Raw genomic sequence first — 18,168 nt, forward strand, 5'->3', positions numbered from 1 at the left:
TTAGATCACTTAGGGTCCAACCACATCATCGCCTTGTCTCTAACTAATACACTAACTTAATTCACTTCTGTCCATCAATATATTTTCCCTCTCTCTCTCTCTCCCTCTCTCTCTCTCTCTCGCCTCTATTATCTTTTAGTTCTTCCGTCTCAATAATATAATCATCTAGAAACTATAAGATCATAATGGTTTGGATGATTTTAAAAATGTAGCTTACATTTAATGATTACTGGTCCAACCACATCATCGCCTCCATTATCTTTTAGTTCTTCCATCTCAATAATATAATCATCTACAAACTTAATTCATTTCTGTCCACCATTATATTTTCCCTCTCTCTCTCTCTCTCTCTCCCTCTCTCTCTCTCTCTCTCGCCTCCAGTATCTACAAACTATAAGATCATAATGGTTTGGATGATTTTAAAAATGTAGCTTGTCTTAAACGATGCAAACATATGGAGAGATAAATCCATCAATACTCTCTCTCTCTCTCTCTCTCTCTCTCTCTCTCTCTCTCTCTCTCTCTCTCTCTCCTCCATTACCTTTTTGAAAAAACATGGTTCTTAGTTCAGTTTTCCCCTCCCAAGAATCTAAGCGTCCAGGAATTATAAGATTAGAATGGTTTCAATGAATGTAGCTTGTCTCAAACGATGCAAACTCACACACACACACACAATGTGTCCTAAGGGAAGCAAAGAATTCATGAATTATCATATCGGAATGGTTTCAATGATTTTGAAAATGTAGCTTGTCTTAAACAATGCAAACACACACACACACACACAACGTGTCCTAAGGAAGCAAAGAATTCCAAATAGAAAGCAAAGTCAATTGAAAAGCAAGGCTAGCTTCTCAAAATGAAGGTTAGATTAGATCACTTAGGGTAGACAGTGCAAGCTTATCTCTAGACATATTGCCAGGTCATCAAGATGCCCCTACAAAAGATACAATTACATTTAATGATTACTGGTCCAACCCCATCATCGCCTTGTCTCTAACTAATACACTAACTTAATTCACTTCTGTCCACCATTATATTTTCCCTCTCTCTCTCTCCCTCTCTCTCTCTCTCTCTCGCCTCTATTATCTTTTAGTTCTTCCGTCTCAATAATATAATCATCTAGAAACTATAAGATCATAATGGTTTGGATGATTTTAAAAATGTAGCTTCTAAATCTCTCTCTCTCTCTCTCTCTCTCTCTCTCTCTCTCTCTCTCTCTCTCGCCTCCATTACCTTTTTGAAAAAAGATGGTTCTTAGTTCAGTTTTCCCCTCCCAAGAATCTAAGTGTCCACACATTACGATCAGAATGGTTTCATGAATGTAACAAAGAATTCATGAATTATCAGATCGGAATGGTTTCAATGATTTTGAAAATGTTTAAGATGCAAACACACACACACACACACACACACAAAATGTCAATTGGAAAAAAAGTGATCACCTACCTGGATAAAAAAAAGTTGCGGAGAGAAGCTAGTGCTAGTCCAACAATAAAATGAAGCACTTGCAAGAAAAACAACCCAAAAAAAAAGTAAAGCTAAGCGAACTGTACATCTCTCTCTCTCTCTCTCTCTCTCTCTCTCTCTCTCTCTCTCATAGAAATACGTAATGACATACACCCCCACGTATAAATTAAGCTAATGCCTTACACATTTTTATTTGATTTAATCCATATTCTTTTGTTTTCGGTGCATGCAATGAAATAGTCATTGCACCCCTTCGCCTCACTACATGGGCCCTCCATGGTCTAGATTCCATAAACTGAATCACACTCCCTCACCTTTTTCTTTATGCCGCAAACCTCCAATGTACCTCCATGAGTGAGGGGATACTTTTCCTTCACTTTTGGGCCGATGATGCTCAATTACGTCTCAAAGTGGATGTTTGAAGTGATTTTTGTTATGTGCTGGAGGAGCATGGGATGAGACAAGGAAGGGAAGGCAATAGATAGAAGATAGATGCTCAAGGGCGCTCATATAACTATACATCTCTCTCTCTCTCTCTCTCTCTCTCTCTCTCTCTCTCTCTCTCTCTCTCTCTCTCTCTCTCTCTCTCAAATGACTAATGCCATGACTAAACATGCACATAAAACCGTAGCTAGAGAGAGAGAGAGCGCTAAAGAGAGAGAGAGAGGGAGGGAGGGAGGGAGAGAGAGAGAGAGAGAGAGAGAGAGGGGGGGGGGCGGGGGGGTTTGAAATGACTAACGCCACTCAACACACACACACACACACACACACACACACACACACATAATCTCTCTCTCTCTCTCTGTCTCTCTCTCTCTCTCTTTAAAAGTGGCACGTACACTTCTAAGCATGCTATAGATAGAGGCTAGAGGCACAAAAGTACAAAACTTCTAACACCACTATCTCCCAAAATGCACGTAAGACTGACGCCAGCAAGCTAAGGAATATACTAAAATCAATAATTAGTTGAAGGTAAAGGAGGGTGGAGCATATGTGTCTACATGGTGTCTATAATAGGGTGCACACTCCCTCTTCTCCTCTCTCCTTCCTTGCTCAAATCTTCCTCCTTTCGTTTCTCCATTATCTTCATTTTCTTTCAAATTCTCTTTTCCTTAGATATTCAAGCCCCTCTCATCTTCCCCTAGCATCGATGGACCCCCCCCTCCCCCCCCCCCACACACACACACAGTCTCTCTCACACACACACATATAATCTCTCTCTCTCTCTCTAAACAATGGAATACTACAAAAATCATGTTTGCATTGAAGCTGTTTTTAAAAATAATAAGTAGGAGAGAGCCTTCAAATGCGTTTGGGAGATTATATTATTGTGGCTATATTTACAAACATTTATTAGTAAGTAAATATTTTATTAAAGGATCAGAATGGTTTTATTGATTTTGAAAACATGTTTCAATTCAAGCCACCATTATATTTCTCTCTCTCTCTCTCTCTCTCTCTCTCTCTCTCTCTCTCTCCCTCTTCTTCATTATCTTTTTTAAAAAATGGTCCTTAGTTCAATTTCCCCTCCCAATAAACTAAGCATCCACGAATTATAAGATTAGAATGCTTTCGATTACTTTGAAAAATATACCTTGTCTTAAACATTTGTGCATGTGTGTGTGTTTGCATCATTTAAAATAATAATCTAAGCATCCAAAATTTTTAGGATCACAATCATTTCAACGATTTTGAAAATGTAGCTTGTCTCTATCTAATATAGCAATGCATTTTACTTTCGGACACCATTAGATTTTTCCCATCACTCTCTCTCTCTCTCTCTCTCTCTCTCTCCCCCCTCCATTACCTTTTTTTTAAATGGTTCTTGCTTAAGTTTTCCCCTCTCAAGAATCTATGTCGATTGAATAGGAAAACAATATTCAAAGGTTCTTAGTTCAGTTTCCCCTTCCCAAGAAGGTATTTCAATGATTTTGAGGTTCATGAATTAATGGTTTCATTGATTTTGAAAACATAATTCAATTCAGGCCACCATTATATTTTTCCATCTCTCTCTCTCTCTCTCTCTCTCTCCTTCATTATCTTTTCTAAAAAATGGTTCTTAATTAAATTTCCCCTCCCAATAAACTAAGCATCCACGAATAATGCTTTCGATTATTTCGAAACATGGTGCGTGCTTAAGTTTTCCAGCTCTCTCTCTCTCTCTCTCTCTCTCTCTCTCTCTCTCTCTCTCTCTCTCTCTCTCTCTCTCTCTCCCCTCCATTACCTTTTTTTTAAAATGGTTCTTGCTTAGGTTTTCCCCTCTCAAGAATCTAAGTGTCCATTGAATAAGAAAACAATATTCTAGGGTTCTTAGTTCAATTTCCCCTTCCCAAGGTATTGCAATGATTTTGAGGTCCACGAATTAAAGGATCAATGTGGTTTCATTGATTTTGAAAACATATTTCAATTCAAGCCTCCATTATATTTTTCCATCTCTCTCTCTCTCTCTCTCTCTCTCTCTCTCTCTCTCTCTCTCTCTCTCTCTCTCTCTCTCTCTCTCCCCCCCTCTCCCTCTCCCTCTCTGTCTCCCTCTCCCTCTCCCCCCCTCTCTCTCTCTCTCTCTCTCTCTCTCTCTCTCTCTCCCTCTCCTTCATTATCTTTTTTTTAAAATGGTTCTTAGTTCAATTTCCCCTCCCAAAAAACTAAGCATCCATGAATTATAAGATCAGAATGCTTTCGATTATTTTGAATGCATAAAGAGGTGTTGAGAGGGGATAGGATGACCACACACACACACACACACACACACACACAATCTCTCTCTCTCTCTCTCTCTCTCTCTCTCTCTCTCAAATGTGGAGATATAGCTATTAGAACCACATACAAATCTCTCTCTCTCTATCATTTAATAAACAAATAAACTTTCGAACATAAAAAATTTGCCATGGCCCATACAAAAGTTTTAATATAGCACTGCTGAGAACACCCCTTGAGGCATCCACACCTATGTAGCAGAAGAATAACTGACCTGGCAACCACACCTAGGTGGGACTCGAGAGCTGGCAGCGTGAGTTGAGAGCTGGGTATGTGATGCGAGAGGACTGGAGTGGAGACTCGTGAAGGGCTCGTTGAGGCAGTCACGCAATGCAAGGACGCCAAGGATGCCGTAGTGGACAGATAGGCTATAGACTCTGAGGAGAGGACATGCGAGTTGATGGAGCCTAAGTCTGAGGACAGTGAGGAGGTAGTTGAAGATGGCGCAGTCACACCACAGTGCAATTGTGCAAGGACCATGCTGACCTTGCTAGAAGGTCGCATGCGAGAGAGGAGGCGCTGTTTTTACTCAGGACATGCAGGAGAAGACGTGCAAGTGGACGGAGGACGATGCGTAGGAGCGAGGCTGCGCAAAGCGTAGAGGATGATGTGGGAGCGAAGGCAGGAGAATGGCACATCCGTCAAAAGGAGGAGAATGGAGCCTCACAGTCCCTCACTACCTCGACTCCTCAAACGGAGAGAGAGAGGCACATCAGAGCCTAGATGTTAGGCAGAGCGGGAGCGGGAGAGCCTGGAGGATTAATGGCGTGGTAGCGTTGGCATGCATGGTGGCGCTGGTGGCTACTTCAAGTCTCCCCCTCCCATCGCGACACATGGCGTATTCATTCCCTTAGCGCTGTGTGCAGTCTGCGGGTCAGAGCTGCATGGCGGGACGGCGGGCATTCAATTGCGAGTCCCGCCCATTGTGTGCCATGTGGCACCTTCATAGATGCTCGCAGCGCATTTCGCAGTCTGAGCCTCCCGCAGTGGTAGTTCGTGCAGTCTACCTCCCACAGTTGAGTTTGCACAGTCTGCCTCGTGGCTCTCCATCTTCCCTCCTCCCTCCCACCATGTGGCTCTCCCTCCTCCTTCCTTAATAGAATAGATAGACGTATTTGTGCAAACTCTTCTTCTTCACAAAAACGGCACCTCCATCTGCGATGCCTCCTTCTGTGAGAATTGTGATGCCTCTTGCTTGATGGCTTCTATTGGTTAAAATCCTCCTTGTGCTTGATATCTTGACGAACTCCTCCTCCTGCTTGATGGCTTGGTCATTTCTTCATGGTTGGCTATCCTCCTCGTGGTCGAACTCCTTGAGGAACATTTCTTCTTTGTTGTGCCAGGTAAGTAAACCTATATTCTTTGCTTCTATAACTCATTCAGGAACCTTTCACTTGCCCATAAGCCTCTTGTTTCAGAGGCTTGTGGGCTAGAAACAAGAGGCTTATGGGAAGAAGAAGATGAATGTAGCTTGCATTTAAACGTTTCTTTCTACTGAGTTTCCTTTCAAACGGACTTCTCTTATGGTAGCTTGAATGTAAATGTTGAGCTGCATCGATAGGCTTAGTTGCTCTAAACATTACATTGAAACAAGGAGAAGAACAGACATTTTTGCTCTGAATTTCTCCATGAGTGTCGTGTCTACAAACAAAGGCTCACTATCCTTGTTCACCATATTCCACCTTCTCCTATTTGAAGTTACCGACAATTGTAATGCGGCCTATCAAGTTTCCAAATGCAGCCTCCTTTTGCACTCCTTTTGGGTGAACCACGAAGTCCCATACATCCTTTTGACAATGCCACAAGGCTCTTATTTCTGAGCCTTGTGGGCATGAAACAGGAAATGCATTAATGCGCTGCATGTTTCATGCCCAAAAGGCTCAAAAACAAGAGCCTTGAGCCATGCCCATAAGGCTCATGTTTCTGAGCCTTGTGGGCATGAAAGAGGTAGTGTGTTAATGCGCTGCCTCTTTCATGCCCACAAGGCTCAGAAACAGGAGTCTAAATGGTTTGGCAAAAGGAGGTAGAAGTCACGATGTTTTCTGATCAAGTTCACTGCCTCAAGGCTTGCATAAGAATAAAGCAACCAAGTACAATTGCAAGCAAAAATTAGCCAAAAATATGGATCAACATATGCATGTGTTGAGGCGTGAAGGGGATAAGTCAATACTAATTTTACAATTGGGTTTTGTAGAAGTGATGTTTTGTTAGAGGCTAGCACAATGAAGCTAAGTCTATCCCGTGAGGCTTCTAGCTCATAGTTAAAAACTATAGCCTGCATATTGGAAGGTTGGGTGTTCTTGCCTTTTGAGGAACACCATGGTATTTGGGTAATCATTCTCGCACAGAAATTTGGAGGATAGTTATCTTCTATTTGTGTGGACCCATAAGAGGATGCTAGTAACATGAAATGGCAGGTGTGTCTAGTAAATGGTGTATGTGTGGGAAAACAATAAGGAACGGCTCATGTGTCAGCTGACACTTGGTCTCTATGTCTTGGGAGTTTACTTGTAGGGACTAATGGGAGGTGAGAATGGTCTTTTTCAATTTGGAGAATAAATCCCAAGCTATTATCAATTAAATAGAATACTTATGATCACCTTTCAATAAAAGCATCATTAAAGAAAGTATGTGAGCATTGTAACTATGTGTACATGTGGTCGTTAGTTGCTTCAATATGAAGGTTCCTTTAAGAAGTGTTAACTTCTACGTTGAGCTATCAGCACATGCCATGGGATAGCATATAGCCTAGGTTTTGTTAGGGCATTAGTTCTTTTGGTACCTATGGTACCATAAGCCAACAAAGGTTCATGCCCATAAGCCTCATGTTTTTTAGGCTTATAAGCATGAAATAGGCAACGCGTTAACACATTGCATGTTTCATGCCAACAAGCCAAAAAAACACGAGGCTTATTGGCATTACCTATCATGCCCATAAGCCTCATGTTTTTTGGGCTTGTTTGCATGAAATAGGCAGGGCGTTAACACGTGCTGCCTATTTCATGCAAACAAGCCCAAAAAACATGAGGCTTATGGGCATGAACCCTTGCTCCTTTGTTGAGATCTTCAAGTTGAATCCGTGCTCTATTGATGACCAATTTGTTGTTCGTGAATCTACTCTAGATAGTGAAACAACTCTCCATACTTTCAATAAATGGTTTACAATTCCTTTGGAATGGCTTTATTTGCTAAGAGTTGTTCGTGCAAGTGTTTTTGATATTTTATTAGATCATTTATGGCAAATTTTGCAACTAGAGGATGGGAATTGGGATCTTGTAAAGTAGGGTTGCCTATTTTGGATTGATAGACCTGCTTTTCAAAATCCTTTTCCCCATTTTCATAGCTTCCTATACTCCATTTTGAGCTCCTATTTTAGAGGCATGAATGAATGAAATAGGTAGTGTGTTAACACACTACCTATTTCATGCATTCATTCTTGTAAAACAAGAGCCTAATGGGAGAGCATTGAGAGCATGAAATATTGGTCTACCAAACCAAAATTTTGTACTGCCAATTCTATCATGACCGTATATTTGCTATTCTCTTTGCTTTCTTTATAACTATGTTTGAGAATGTCCCTGTTGGCCCATGTCAATCAAGTTAGTACTGAACTATTGTTTCAATTCTTGTTGCTCCAGATGTCAATGTTTTCTTTGACGCTTCAATATTGTTACTTGAAATATTCAACACTTTTTAATGTGATCTGCCTCCTTCAACAGTACATGCAATTTGTGATACATATGGAGGGCATTTCATTCACTTCTTTTGTATTCTTTTGGAAGTGCAATTGTTTTTTAGAGAGGACCCATAGATGGGAGTTTTAGTTTGGATGTATAACTTGGTTGCTCATATAGGTTTGCTTTCACAATGTGGATTGGTATTTATTTTCTAATTTTTCTCCAACAGAAAACTATATTTTTGGCATTTTAGGATGATAGGAAGAAGGGGAAGAAAGAGACACGAAGGTTTAGAAAAATGCAAGAGGAAAGAAGATAGCTCCCCTTGCTGAGACTTCAGTAGGTGGAACTAGAGAACACGTGAATAATGTTGTCACTGAAGAACAAGTGAATACTATTGGCACATCATCTCCTCCAAGGGAAGAAGAAGGAAAACATGGGGTGGAGATCGAGGAAACAGAGGTGCAGGTGGAGTCTAGAGGTGATGTTATTGGGAGATGTAGGATAGTCAATTTTGATCACTGTTCATGAATCCCTCTTTGTAGATTGATCCCATATGCAAGGGTCAGAGGGCTTCGTGATATGTTTTGTCTCTGAAGATTACTTTCCAGGTGAGGGGTTACCTTATTGAAAAAGGATCCTTTATTGTTTCAATATGCAAGAGTGGTGGAGAAGAGCAGCTAGTAACTCATGAGATTAGAGAGAGTTGGAATCCCACCTAGAGGGAGGTGGATGCTGAGTTTGAGAAGGAACTTCTTGCAGGCAATCCATTCAAGTTGACGTCTGGGAAGATGTTCTTTGTGTGGGAGGGAAATCACAGGACCACAGCATGGATGAATGTTATCAAGGAAATTTTTCCCACTAACAAGAAGAGGCATATCAGAGTTGTATGTACAATTATTGATCCAAGAAGAATAAGTGAGATTTCTCTATTGGCAAGATTGCAAAGAATGAATTTGTAAGTAATGTTTTTTTATCAAGCAGATCATTTTGTGTATTCACATAGTACATTGTCTCCCATAATCTCATTTCAAACATATGACTTGAGTTTGAATTTGTCCTTTCAGCATGAATGAGCATGCCGTGATAAAGCCAAGTCTTAGGGACATACTCATAAATGCTCACAACATTTGTGAGTGTGATCCCAGTGTATTCTTGAAATCTTTGTCCCCTGTAGAAGTAAAATCTATAGAGCATTAGAGGGCTCAAGAAAGTAAGGGGAAGAAACCATGGTTTCCAGTAACGAGGGGTTATCTTGCAAGACTTGTATTTCAAGTATGGTTATTCTCTTCTTTGGTGTTTCATTCACTTTCATTTCGGGTTACTCTAACACTCCAAGCTTGTGTAGGTTGAATATAGTACAGATCTAAAGAAGGCACTTGATAAGATATCCAACAAATTACCTGTGGAACAAAGGAATGAGGCAGAGGCAAAGCATAGGGTATAGATACAAAAAACAATAGCTGACAAGATGGGAAAGGTTACATTTATTTTTTAACACAGAAATATTTATTTTCAACTTTTATGACTGGGATGCAATGTTGCAATATTAGTGCATTCATTCTGAAGTTCTTTTCATGTTTGGAATGCTTGCATAGGTGCTTAACTACATAGATCCAGGTTTGGGTGAGAGATGGTTAGATAAGATGTTTGGTCTATGGTTTGAAGGAGGAGATTCATGTGTGACATTGGAAAAATTGCAGATCATTGCAAAGTCTGACTTGAGGCTAGAAAAGAAGACAATTTTCCTTTCCTTGTTGGAGGCCACTAAACCTACACGAGAAATGTATTTCATGCCTATTGGAGAGTTGGAATGTAGAATGTGAGTTATAGTTATATGTCTTCTTGATTTATTGAGAGTGCTTCGAAGGTAGAGGAACAAATTTCTATTGTGAAAGTAATTCTTCTCTAAATTCATGAACAGATGGATTAGTAGAGAGATTTTCTTGGAGAGAGTTGAAACAATGGCCATCAAAGCAATTTTTGACTTGAGCAATGTCACCACCATGGGAGTCCCGTTGGAGACCCCAAAGGATTATACTATACAACAATATATGGAAGACATAAAACTAGAAGGGAGGAAACACATGTTCATGGTATTGAGATCAAAATAGGTGAAGAATGATGCTAAGACTGGAAAGAAGGGAGAAGGTCTTTCTAAACTCGACATGGCTACACGCAAGGTTGTTTTTAGGTTTGCTACTTTCTCTTGTGATTAAATGTGTACTTCTGATTTGTTTGTTGGGATGTTTGCTTCATTGAACCTGTTGGTTATCAATTTGATACATGTTTATGCAACTTTGTGAATGTATTTTCTACATGTTTGTTGAAAGGTATCTTGCATATTTGGTAAAAGAGAAGAAGATACCTGAAATTCTAAATTTATGCAAGAATTGGCTAGAAGTTGGACACAATGCATGTGTTTATCCACCTTTCATGCATAGTCTCTCTCAATGGGAACTAGAAAACTGTCCTTGGTGGATTGACTTTCCTAAAGGACAAGTACTAGTGAGGGAGAGGGACTTGTTCAAAACATATGGTTCAAGAAAAGGCAAAGAAGAAGTTGTGGATAAAGGAGAGGAAAGATCTAGGAGGCTCAGAAAAGACAAAGAGAAACAAGAACCATCTAAAAAGAAAGGTAAGGAGAAAAAACGCATGTTAATTCTTTTTGTCCATTGAATGGATTTGGCATTGTTTGGTTTTGTGAATATTTTATGTCTATTTAGATGCGGAGCCGCTTAGCCCCTCCAGACATGATAGAGATGACATAGAGGTTGCAGGTGATCAACTAGCTTTCATATATGTATGTTTTTGTTGCTTGTGAAATAAAGGCTTGAATGTGGTTGAAATAGTTTTTTGTCTCAGGTGCAAAGTCTTCTAAAAAGGTTGTATAGAAATATGTGTTTCAAAAACCACAATCTCTTGATGTTACATTTGTCCGTGGTATCACTCCCTTATATGCATGCATGGTTGGTGATTATATAACCATGGGAATGGAATTTACATAGGCAAAGAAAAATGATAGATATGCTATCCTCCATGACTTTTTTGTGACCTGGGTTAGTCCAGACAGGGATCACTTGAGGATGGGTAAGAAGGTAAAGTGGGCTGCATATTTTATTTTGCTTGATTTTCCCAGTGGATGCCCACTAGAGGAGAGAGGTCCCACCCTAGTGTGGAATATTTTGTTAGAGGAGCATGTTCATCATGGGCTAGCAATTGCAGCCACATTTTTGTCTGACAATGGCTGGTTGGCATGCATATGTCCTATGGCAGGTAAGATGTATAGCTTTACTTGAATGGTATGTAATCTTTTTTATTTCAATTAGCTCAAGATCGTTGGCTCAAGATCTCGGCTTCTTTTACTATAGGTCATTGTGTGTCTTGGATGGAGAGATTTCCTTATGTTCAAGGATTGGAAGTTGTTAGATGTATCATCATACATGATAAACTTCCATATGGATATTGGAAAGAACGGGGCAGAACTCATAAGATAAGCAATATGTTCAATCTTTGTAGTCCTTTCAAAGTGATTTTTTCATGTGTCTTGCTATATATTGTACAAATAGTATGTTGTAAACTTGAAATAAGTGTTTTCATTTGAGTTATGTTTGGTTTGTTTTGAATCATGCTATGTTTCAATGCTATCATGCTTCCAAGACTAATCTTTAACTTTGTATTGTTGATTTGTAGATGCATGTATCGTTGTTGGCTCTACTTTGTAGAGCCAAGAAGAATCCACATGTGTTTTGGGAAGAGAGTGAAACTTTGTTTCAGATGCTTTTCATTGATCCTCTAGATGACATGTGGATGCACTATGTACCTATAGCTGAGAGAACAACTGTGCCAATGTCCTCTCAAGTGGTCTGAGGTGGGCTAGAGAGGAGTATCTTTTTTATTGGGTGCCTTTTATTTATGTTATGTGTTCTAGGTGGACTTGTATTAGAGATGGGTTGTGGCACAACTCCTCTAATGCATGCATGTTAGGCTAGTGGTAGGCCTTGCTTCTCTTTTGATTCTGACAGCAGTATTGTGGCTAACATTGTTGAGCCACTTATAGCGGATCATTCTAGGAAAAGGGTGAGGTTAGAGCATGATGGAGATGGGTAGGATGATAGAGTGGACCCTGTTGCAAATCCTTTTGATGAGTAGTATGCAGCTGACCTCATTTCTTTTTTGACAAACAATTTGGATTTTTCGTATGGATAACTTTTATGCTCGATTTATGTGCATGTATAATCTGATGACATTCATGGGTACCTTAAAATATTAAAACTCTAGTTTGTGATATGTTTCTTAGTGTTAATCAAATGTTTTGCAAAAACATCATTTATTTGTTGGTAATAATCAAGCACTTTTTTCAATAGAAGTTCATCTTGTGAGTGCCATGAATGACTTTTCCATTTTGACTTACTATGGTTTGAAATGTATTTTTGGTTGTAGTACATTGCCATGCTATGCAGAATAAATGGCAAGGTTCATGGCAAGCAATCAGAGAGATGATAAGAGGCCCCCAGATAAGCAAAAACCACATAACTTTTGAGTTGATGAATGTGAGGAAGAGTAGAATATTGTTGAGAAAAACTTTTTGTTTGTAGTTTGCAGATATTAACTATTTGGTTGAGAAAAGCTATTTCTTAATATTCAAATTTCAAGAGGTACTCTTATTGTTCTCTATATAATGCAGAAGATGGCTCACAAATCACACCTAAGTTTTAATTAAGATATGGGTAATGTATTTTTTAAGCATTCAATTACTTCATGGTTTAGTAACGGTTTCAGTAAGAAGAATCATATTGAATGTCATGATATATTTATGGAAGTGATACAATCCCATGCTTGAAAGTTTAGGCAATTTGTTCATCACACTTATTTTTTAAGTGATACTTATCTTAGTAAGTGAAAAATATCATGCAATGCGGAGTAGTGTAATTGTAGTTGTTCATATCAAAAGGCCCATTTGAAATGTGAAGTAATTGTTGGGTTTAATAATGGAACCCCCTATTTTAGAGAAGAAGATTGGTTTCTGTCAACACATGTACTATCACTGCATAATGTGAATATAGTGTCAATTGGAAGTTATGGTAGGCTGACATCCGCAATCGAAGTATGATTAGAATAGTAAAGTGCCTTCTTATGAATGATGCAAAACCATGCTATGAAATTTGCAATGTTACTATAGTAAACATAGGAGGGTAAGTTTTATCTTTGAGATACTTCCCAATTAGGGGTTTCCACGAAGCTATGTTTAGGGTACTTTCAAAGGAAATTGTGCAAAAGCTCGCTCACTTTCTTCAACCCGCTCACTTTTTCTCGCTCACTCTATTGACTTCCTTGAAATGTTTTAAATCATAAAAAATGTGTATTTGAGCATTTTTTCCTAATTAAAAAAAAATACGCTCGAATTAATGCAACTTAGTTTTCGAGAGGTCAATCAGGTAAGTCCTCCTAAAGTCTAGATGTTGATGTATGTGTGTTAGGGGGTTAGAGAAGCGTTAGTGTATTAGGTATCATCATGTTATCATTGTTCCTATGATTGTCCCCCTTCAGTGTGGGAATGTGCCGGTGTAAACAGATCGTCAATCAAAGGTCAAGGGTGAAAGTTATGAGCGAATTAGTGCGAAAAGGAGGCAAGGGAGGGGGGAAGAAGGGGGGGGTGGAGGTGGTGGTGGTGTAGGTGGGGGGGAACTAGAAAACTTGATAGAATTTGAAAGGGAGGAGATTATCACCTACAACACTCTCCCAAATCCTTGTTAATGTAATGGGATTGCTGAGCGCCGTGGGTGGATGGCTAAATAATTGTTGTAAGAAGGGCTCAAAGCAACTCAACAATGAGGATGGGAGTAGGTTGGTGGTCTTTGATGTAGAGGGAGGAGGGCCATGCATAGGGCTCAGAATGGGGAAGAGGATGGAGGATAGATGTGGAAGAAGAAGAATGAGGGGGTGGAGTGGGTTTTTATAAGAATGGAGGTGGGGGGTTTAGGGTTAGGGTTAAACCCTAAAATCTTCCCGTGCCATATCTTTTCATGGTTAGCTCAGATCATTCTTCGGTAAAAAGGTGAAATGGTCAAAATTCTTACATCCAACCTCTCCACAGGAGCACATTCAACATATAGTAAACAAAGCCTTAAGAATATTGTAGTACGTAGAGTGTTCCATGAAGTGAAAAAGGATGAAGTGCAAAGGAGAAGCTGGCATGATTGCTAGAAAATTAAAGGAGTTCATGGTCTGCACAGCATATGGGGTTTTTCAAACAACCAACTGATTAAAATGAGAAAACTTTCTTGTTTCTGCAGTGACTTTATCTTCATCTACCAAGTATGGAAGCCTTGGTCATCGAACTTGTCAATTTTATAAGTAGCCATGAGAGGGTCCTACCTTTGTCAGGCAGTGTCTACTCTCTTACAAAATGACTAATCTTGTTGAACAAAGAAATCTCCCTCACCATACAAATGTAGATTGCTAGAGATAAATTTAGAGAATCTTAATTGTTTAGCATATTCATACCCAGTTGGCTTCTCCCAAAGTTTATTGGCTGGGGTCTTCTTCACTTTAAACTTTGTCCTTCTTGTAGTCTTCTTCAAGTGCTTAGCATTAGAAGAACCTTTAGAGCTTGGCATTTTGACAAGAGGTCGGTCCCAACTGAATTTCAAACTGAAAATGCATTCTTTGATCTGTACTTTAGCATTACTTCAATCCTCAAACATCACTCAAGCATTTACTCTAGCATCAAATGTCCAAAACTATTAAAAGTGCTTTGCAATAGACTAGCTCAACTTGGAGGGCATAATTCACACAACTGGAGAAGAGTTTGAGAGGGCTTTCTATGCAAAACTAAAGCTTGAATACCAAAGTAAGTTCACCATAGAGCATAGACAAAATAGTGCGCCTTCTTGTTTGGGAGAGCTGCGCCTTCTTTGACTATTTTTTCTTTGATTTCTCCTTGTTCCAGCAAGCATTGGCCTTCAAATTTCACCAACAATAGGCTCTAGGCATGGACCAACTTGTGCTAGAAGGGCTCTGACAAGGGTTGAGCAGATAGATGGAATTGTGTGATTTGACATCAGAGTTGCTTGGATCAACGTGGGTGTTTTACTCCATCTCTAAGGAAATGCTCTAGGCCAGAGGAGCACCCCATTGTGTAGATTCTTCAACTAGGAGGGCTTGGAAAAAGATGCAAGGGGTGAGAAGAACAAAGCTAAGCCATTTCTGAAGAGGAAGGATGAAGAAAGCTCAAAAGGAGGTGGTGGAGAAGATGATGATGTGGCACTACCAAAATCGGTTCTCCAAAGCCTACCAACTCTGATACCAAATGTAGAAGAGTGTGGGGTAGAAGAGATGCATCATGGCACAAAGAGCGGGAGCACAAGTGAGGCAAAATCCATGTATGAGAATGAAGGAATGACCTCCATTTTATAAAAAGAGAGGATGGTGTAGGCACCTCCCCTATATCAGTGGCAATCAGCCCCTCCATCAGTAGGATTGGCCTAAATCAAAGGAACCTACCATGTGGGGGCCTTTGGCTTACATGTAAAACTCTAATTCATGAGTTGGCCAGTTTTGCTCAGAGTGAGAAAACACATCATAGCACTAGATGTACCTCTACAACACACACACACACACACACACATGTGACTCCCCTACACATGCACAATAGAGCAAGCACTTGACCATACTTATCCCAACAATCCCATGCTTGCTTTTAGTATATCACAGCAACCACTGCGCTAGTTTCCCATAAGGAATCCATTCATCTTGTAATGATAGAAGTAAACCACCGCACTAGCGATAACTTATCTTGCACTACTACTGTGCTATCCCTACACTATTGTCGTGCTATCCTAAAATTTGTTGCGCAGTGCTAGTGCCCTTTGGACTGGGTATAGTTAATCATCAGATTTCAACCACCAGGCTACTTAAAACATTTAAGTACTAACATGGAAGCAGGTCAATACAAAATCAAGTATTAAAAGCACCATGAGAATATCCACAAGTTCAAGAAATGTCTGCAAGATTTTTATTATTTTAAGGAAATTCCAAAGTCCCAACTATCTTATCAACTTCTCTATAGCAAGCATCTCCCAGCTTTGGATGCCAGTCCATTGCACTATGACAAACCTCTTTACACACTCGGATCACACACTACTTGCTTGACTCTGCCGACTTATATGCCCATAGTAACTCCTCCTTTCGCTAGGGTCTACTCTTTGCGCTCTATACATCTTCGAGCCTCTTTCATGTCTTGCCAAAAGAAACCTACATCATGAGCTTGAAAAGTATCTTAAAGGAGTAGAAAAAACAATAGCCAGGGAGATTAATAATCACCGTCTGTGCCGACTCCAAGTAATACACCCACCACCAAAGCATGTCCTCCTTGCACTATTTTCCTCCTTCTCCGGGTCTGTTTCTGTGAGGATGCCATCCCACATCGTTTTCAGATAGAACAAAAGCATGTTGCAGAGCTGTTTGTAAAGACCCTCCTTTTCGGCTCTCTGCTCTTCAAAGTCCTTTTGCATCTTTTCTAGCTCCTTGTCTGCCATGTGCCCATCATTTCTCACTTCTTTGAGCCTATCTCGGAGCTCCTCCATGTGCTTCTCTGCTTCTTCTCTTCTATTCCTTTCCATGTCGACCGATTTTATGGCGGCCTTAGCTTGTTCTTGTGCTTGCAAGGCCCTCGCTTGTGCCTCCTCTACCTTGGCTTCTGCACCTTCCCTGAGACTTTTCTCAAGTTGCGCATCCTTTGCTGCATTGGTGGCTTTCTCTTGTAGAAAAGTCACCTTCTCAGACATCTACTTCTCATATTGCTCAAAAATCCCTTTGAGGGTAGATGCCATCAGGTGCACTGCATCTCTAGTGGACTGAGATAACAATTGGGATTTGCCATCCATGCAATTCTTCAGGTTGGTTAACACGCTCTTGGAGATCTCCCTTGAGAAAGATACATCACATCCTTTTAGTTGCTCTACTACTGCTTGAACCTGCTAGAACTTGTAGGTTCCTCTTGTATCAAGAAAGAAGTGAATGGTCTTCTTCGGTACATCTTGGAGGTCTATTGGCAAGCTCAAAATCTTGACTCCACCATCTTTACTAATCTGAGCATTGGGGCATACGTCTAGACTATCCTGTCTCTTCCATTGCTTCTAGAAAAAGTGGGCTTGCATACTGCCTCCAGAAATTCTTAGAGCCTTTTCAATCAAGCTTCCATTGATGGTAATCTTGTGACCTTGATAGACTAGTTGCTCCTCCTTCATGTTCACCTCCTGCACCATCCTGGTGAAGTTTTGGAGAGCATCCAAATTGGGCTTTTGAATAGCGAGAGAGGAGCTCCCATATGTCATGATTTCAAGACTAGGGGAGGAGGGGCTCTCACACTATGCTACAGAGAGGGAGGAAAGATTGTGTGAGGAGCTCCTGGATTGTGCAGGGTCCATTATGAGAGGGGATAGAAGTTGCAAGAAGAGTGCAAGGAAGAAAGAAATGTTCAAGAGGGATAGAAGATGAAGCAGTGAAGCCATGTGTGGCCTAATGGCTGGACGGCTTCAGATAGAGTTGGCACACTACCAACTAGGCTACATGCAAGTGTGGGAAGGCATCCCTTGATTGACCGCACTGAGGGTAGATGGAGCATTTCTCAAGGCAACCCACTCTCGGGTTGCGGGGCCCGTTTGGAGCCTCAGATGATCCTGGATGGCTTTGGGCCAAACGGAAGCCGTAGGTTAGTTGCTCTGTTTTGCGCACCGGTTCTATCGTATGGTCAGTGGTCTATATTTCGAGACCGACCCCCAGTCGACCGTTTTGGGTGGACTGGGTTAGTCACCCAATTGAGCCTAACCGACTACGACTGGTGGCTATATAAGAGCAAGCCCGTGAAGCCCATTTCATCACTGGCTACAGCAATCCTGATTCCTTAGCATCCAGCCTCTGTCTTCTACTGTTTCTAGCATGCCATCGAAGCTTCTTTCACAGGAGCGCATGGTTGGGAGGCAGTGCCATCTATTGTATCAGTTCTACAGTAATCAAATTTTTGATTCCTCATACTATCTTGTTTTCTCTCTTGTGTACAAGATCCTATTATCTGTTGAGCACAGATGTTGTATTATTTTCTTACACGGTATCAGAGCCTGGACTCTAGCAAGAAGATTTGGTAGTGTGTTTCTCTTTGCGAGAAGATTGTGAGAGATGGCCCAGCCCACAAGACTGCGAATCGGTGAAAGCGGAAAGTTGGACGGCTCTAACTATCCACTCTGGAAGTTCAAGATGAAGAGCATCC

General features: G+C 40.5%; 2 long non-coding RNA genes across 2 annotated transcripts; both read left to right on the forward strand.

Annotated features, from left to right (window-relative positions):
* Positions 1-5,348: 5,348 nt before the first annotated feature.
* On the forward strand, positions 5,349-9,364 carry LOC147891827 (uncharacterized). Its single transcript, XR_015542531.1, has 4 exons — positions 5,349-5,564; positions 8,152-8,856; positions 9,076-9,173; positions 9,247-9,364. It is a non-coding gene; the product is annotated as an uncharacterized LOC147891827 (long non-coding RNA).
* Positions 9,365-10,365: 1,001 nt separating this feature from the next.
* LOC147891828 (uncharacterized) lies at positions 10,366-11,387 on the forward strand. The gene is made up of 4 exons (XR_015542399.1): positions 10,366-10,536; positions 10,625-10,678; positions 10,764-11,174; positions 11,270-11,387. It is a non-coding gene; the product is annotated as an uncharacterized LOC147891828 (long non-coding RNA).
* Positions 11,388-18,168: the final 6,781 nt, after the last annotated feature.

Source organism: Dipteris shenzhenensis, chromosome 17 (assembly GCF_047967505.1).
Source record: "Dipteris shenzhenensis isolate YYH24624 ecotype China chromosome 17, Dip_SZ_1.0, whole genome shotgun sequence".
Taxonomy (NCBI): Eukaryota; Viridiplantae; Streptophyta; class Polypodiopsida; order Gleicheniales; family Dipteridaceae; genus Dipteris; species Dipteris shenzhenensis.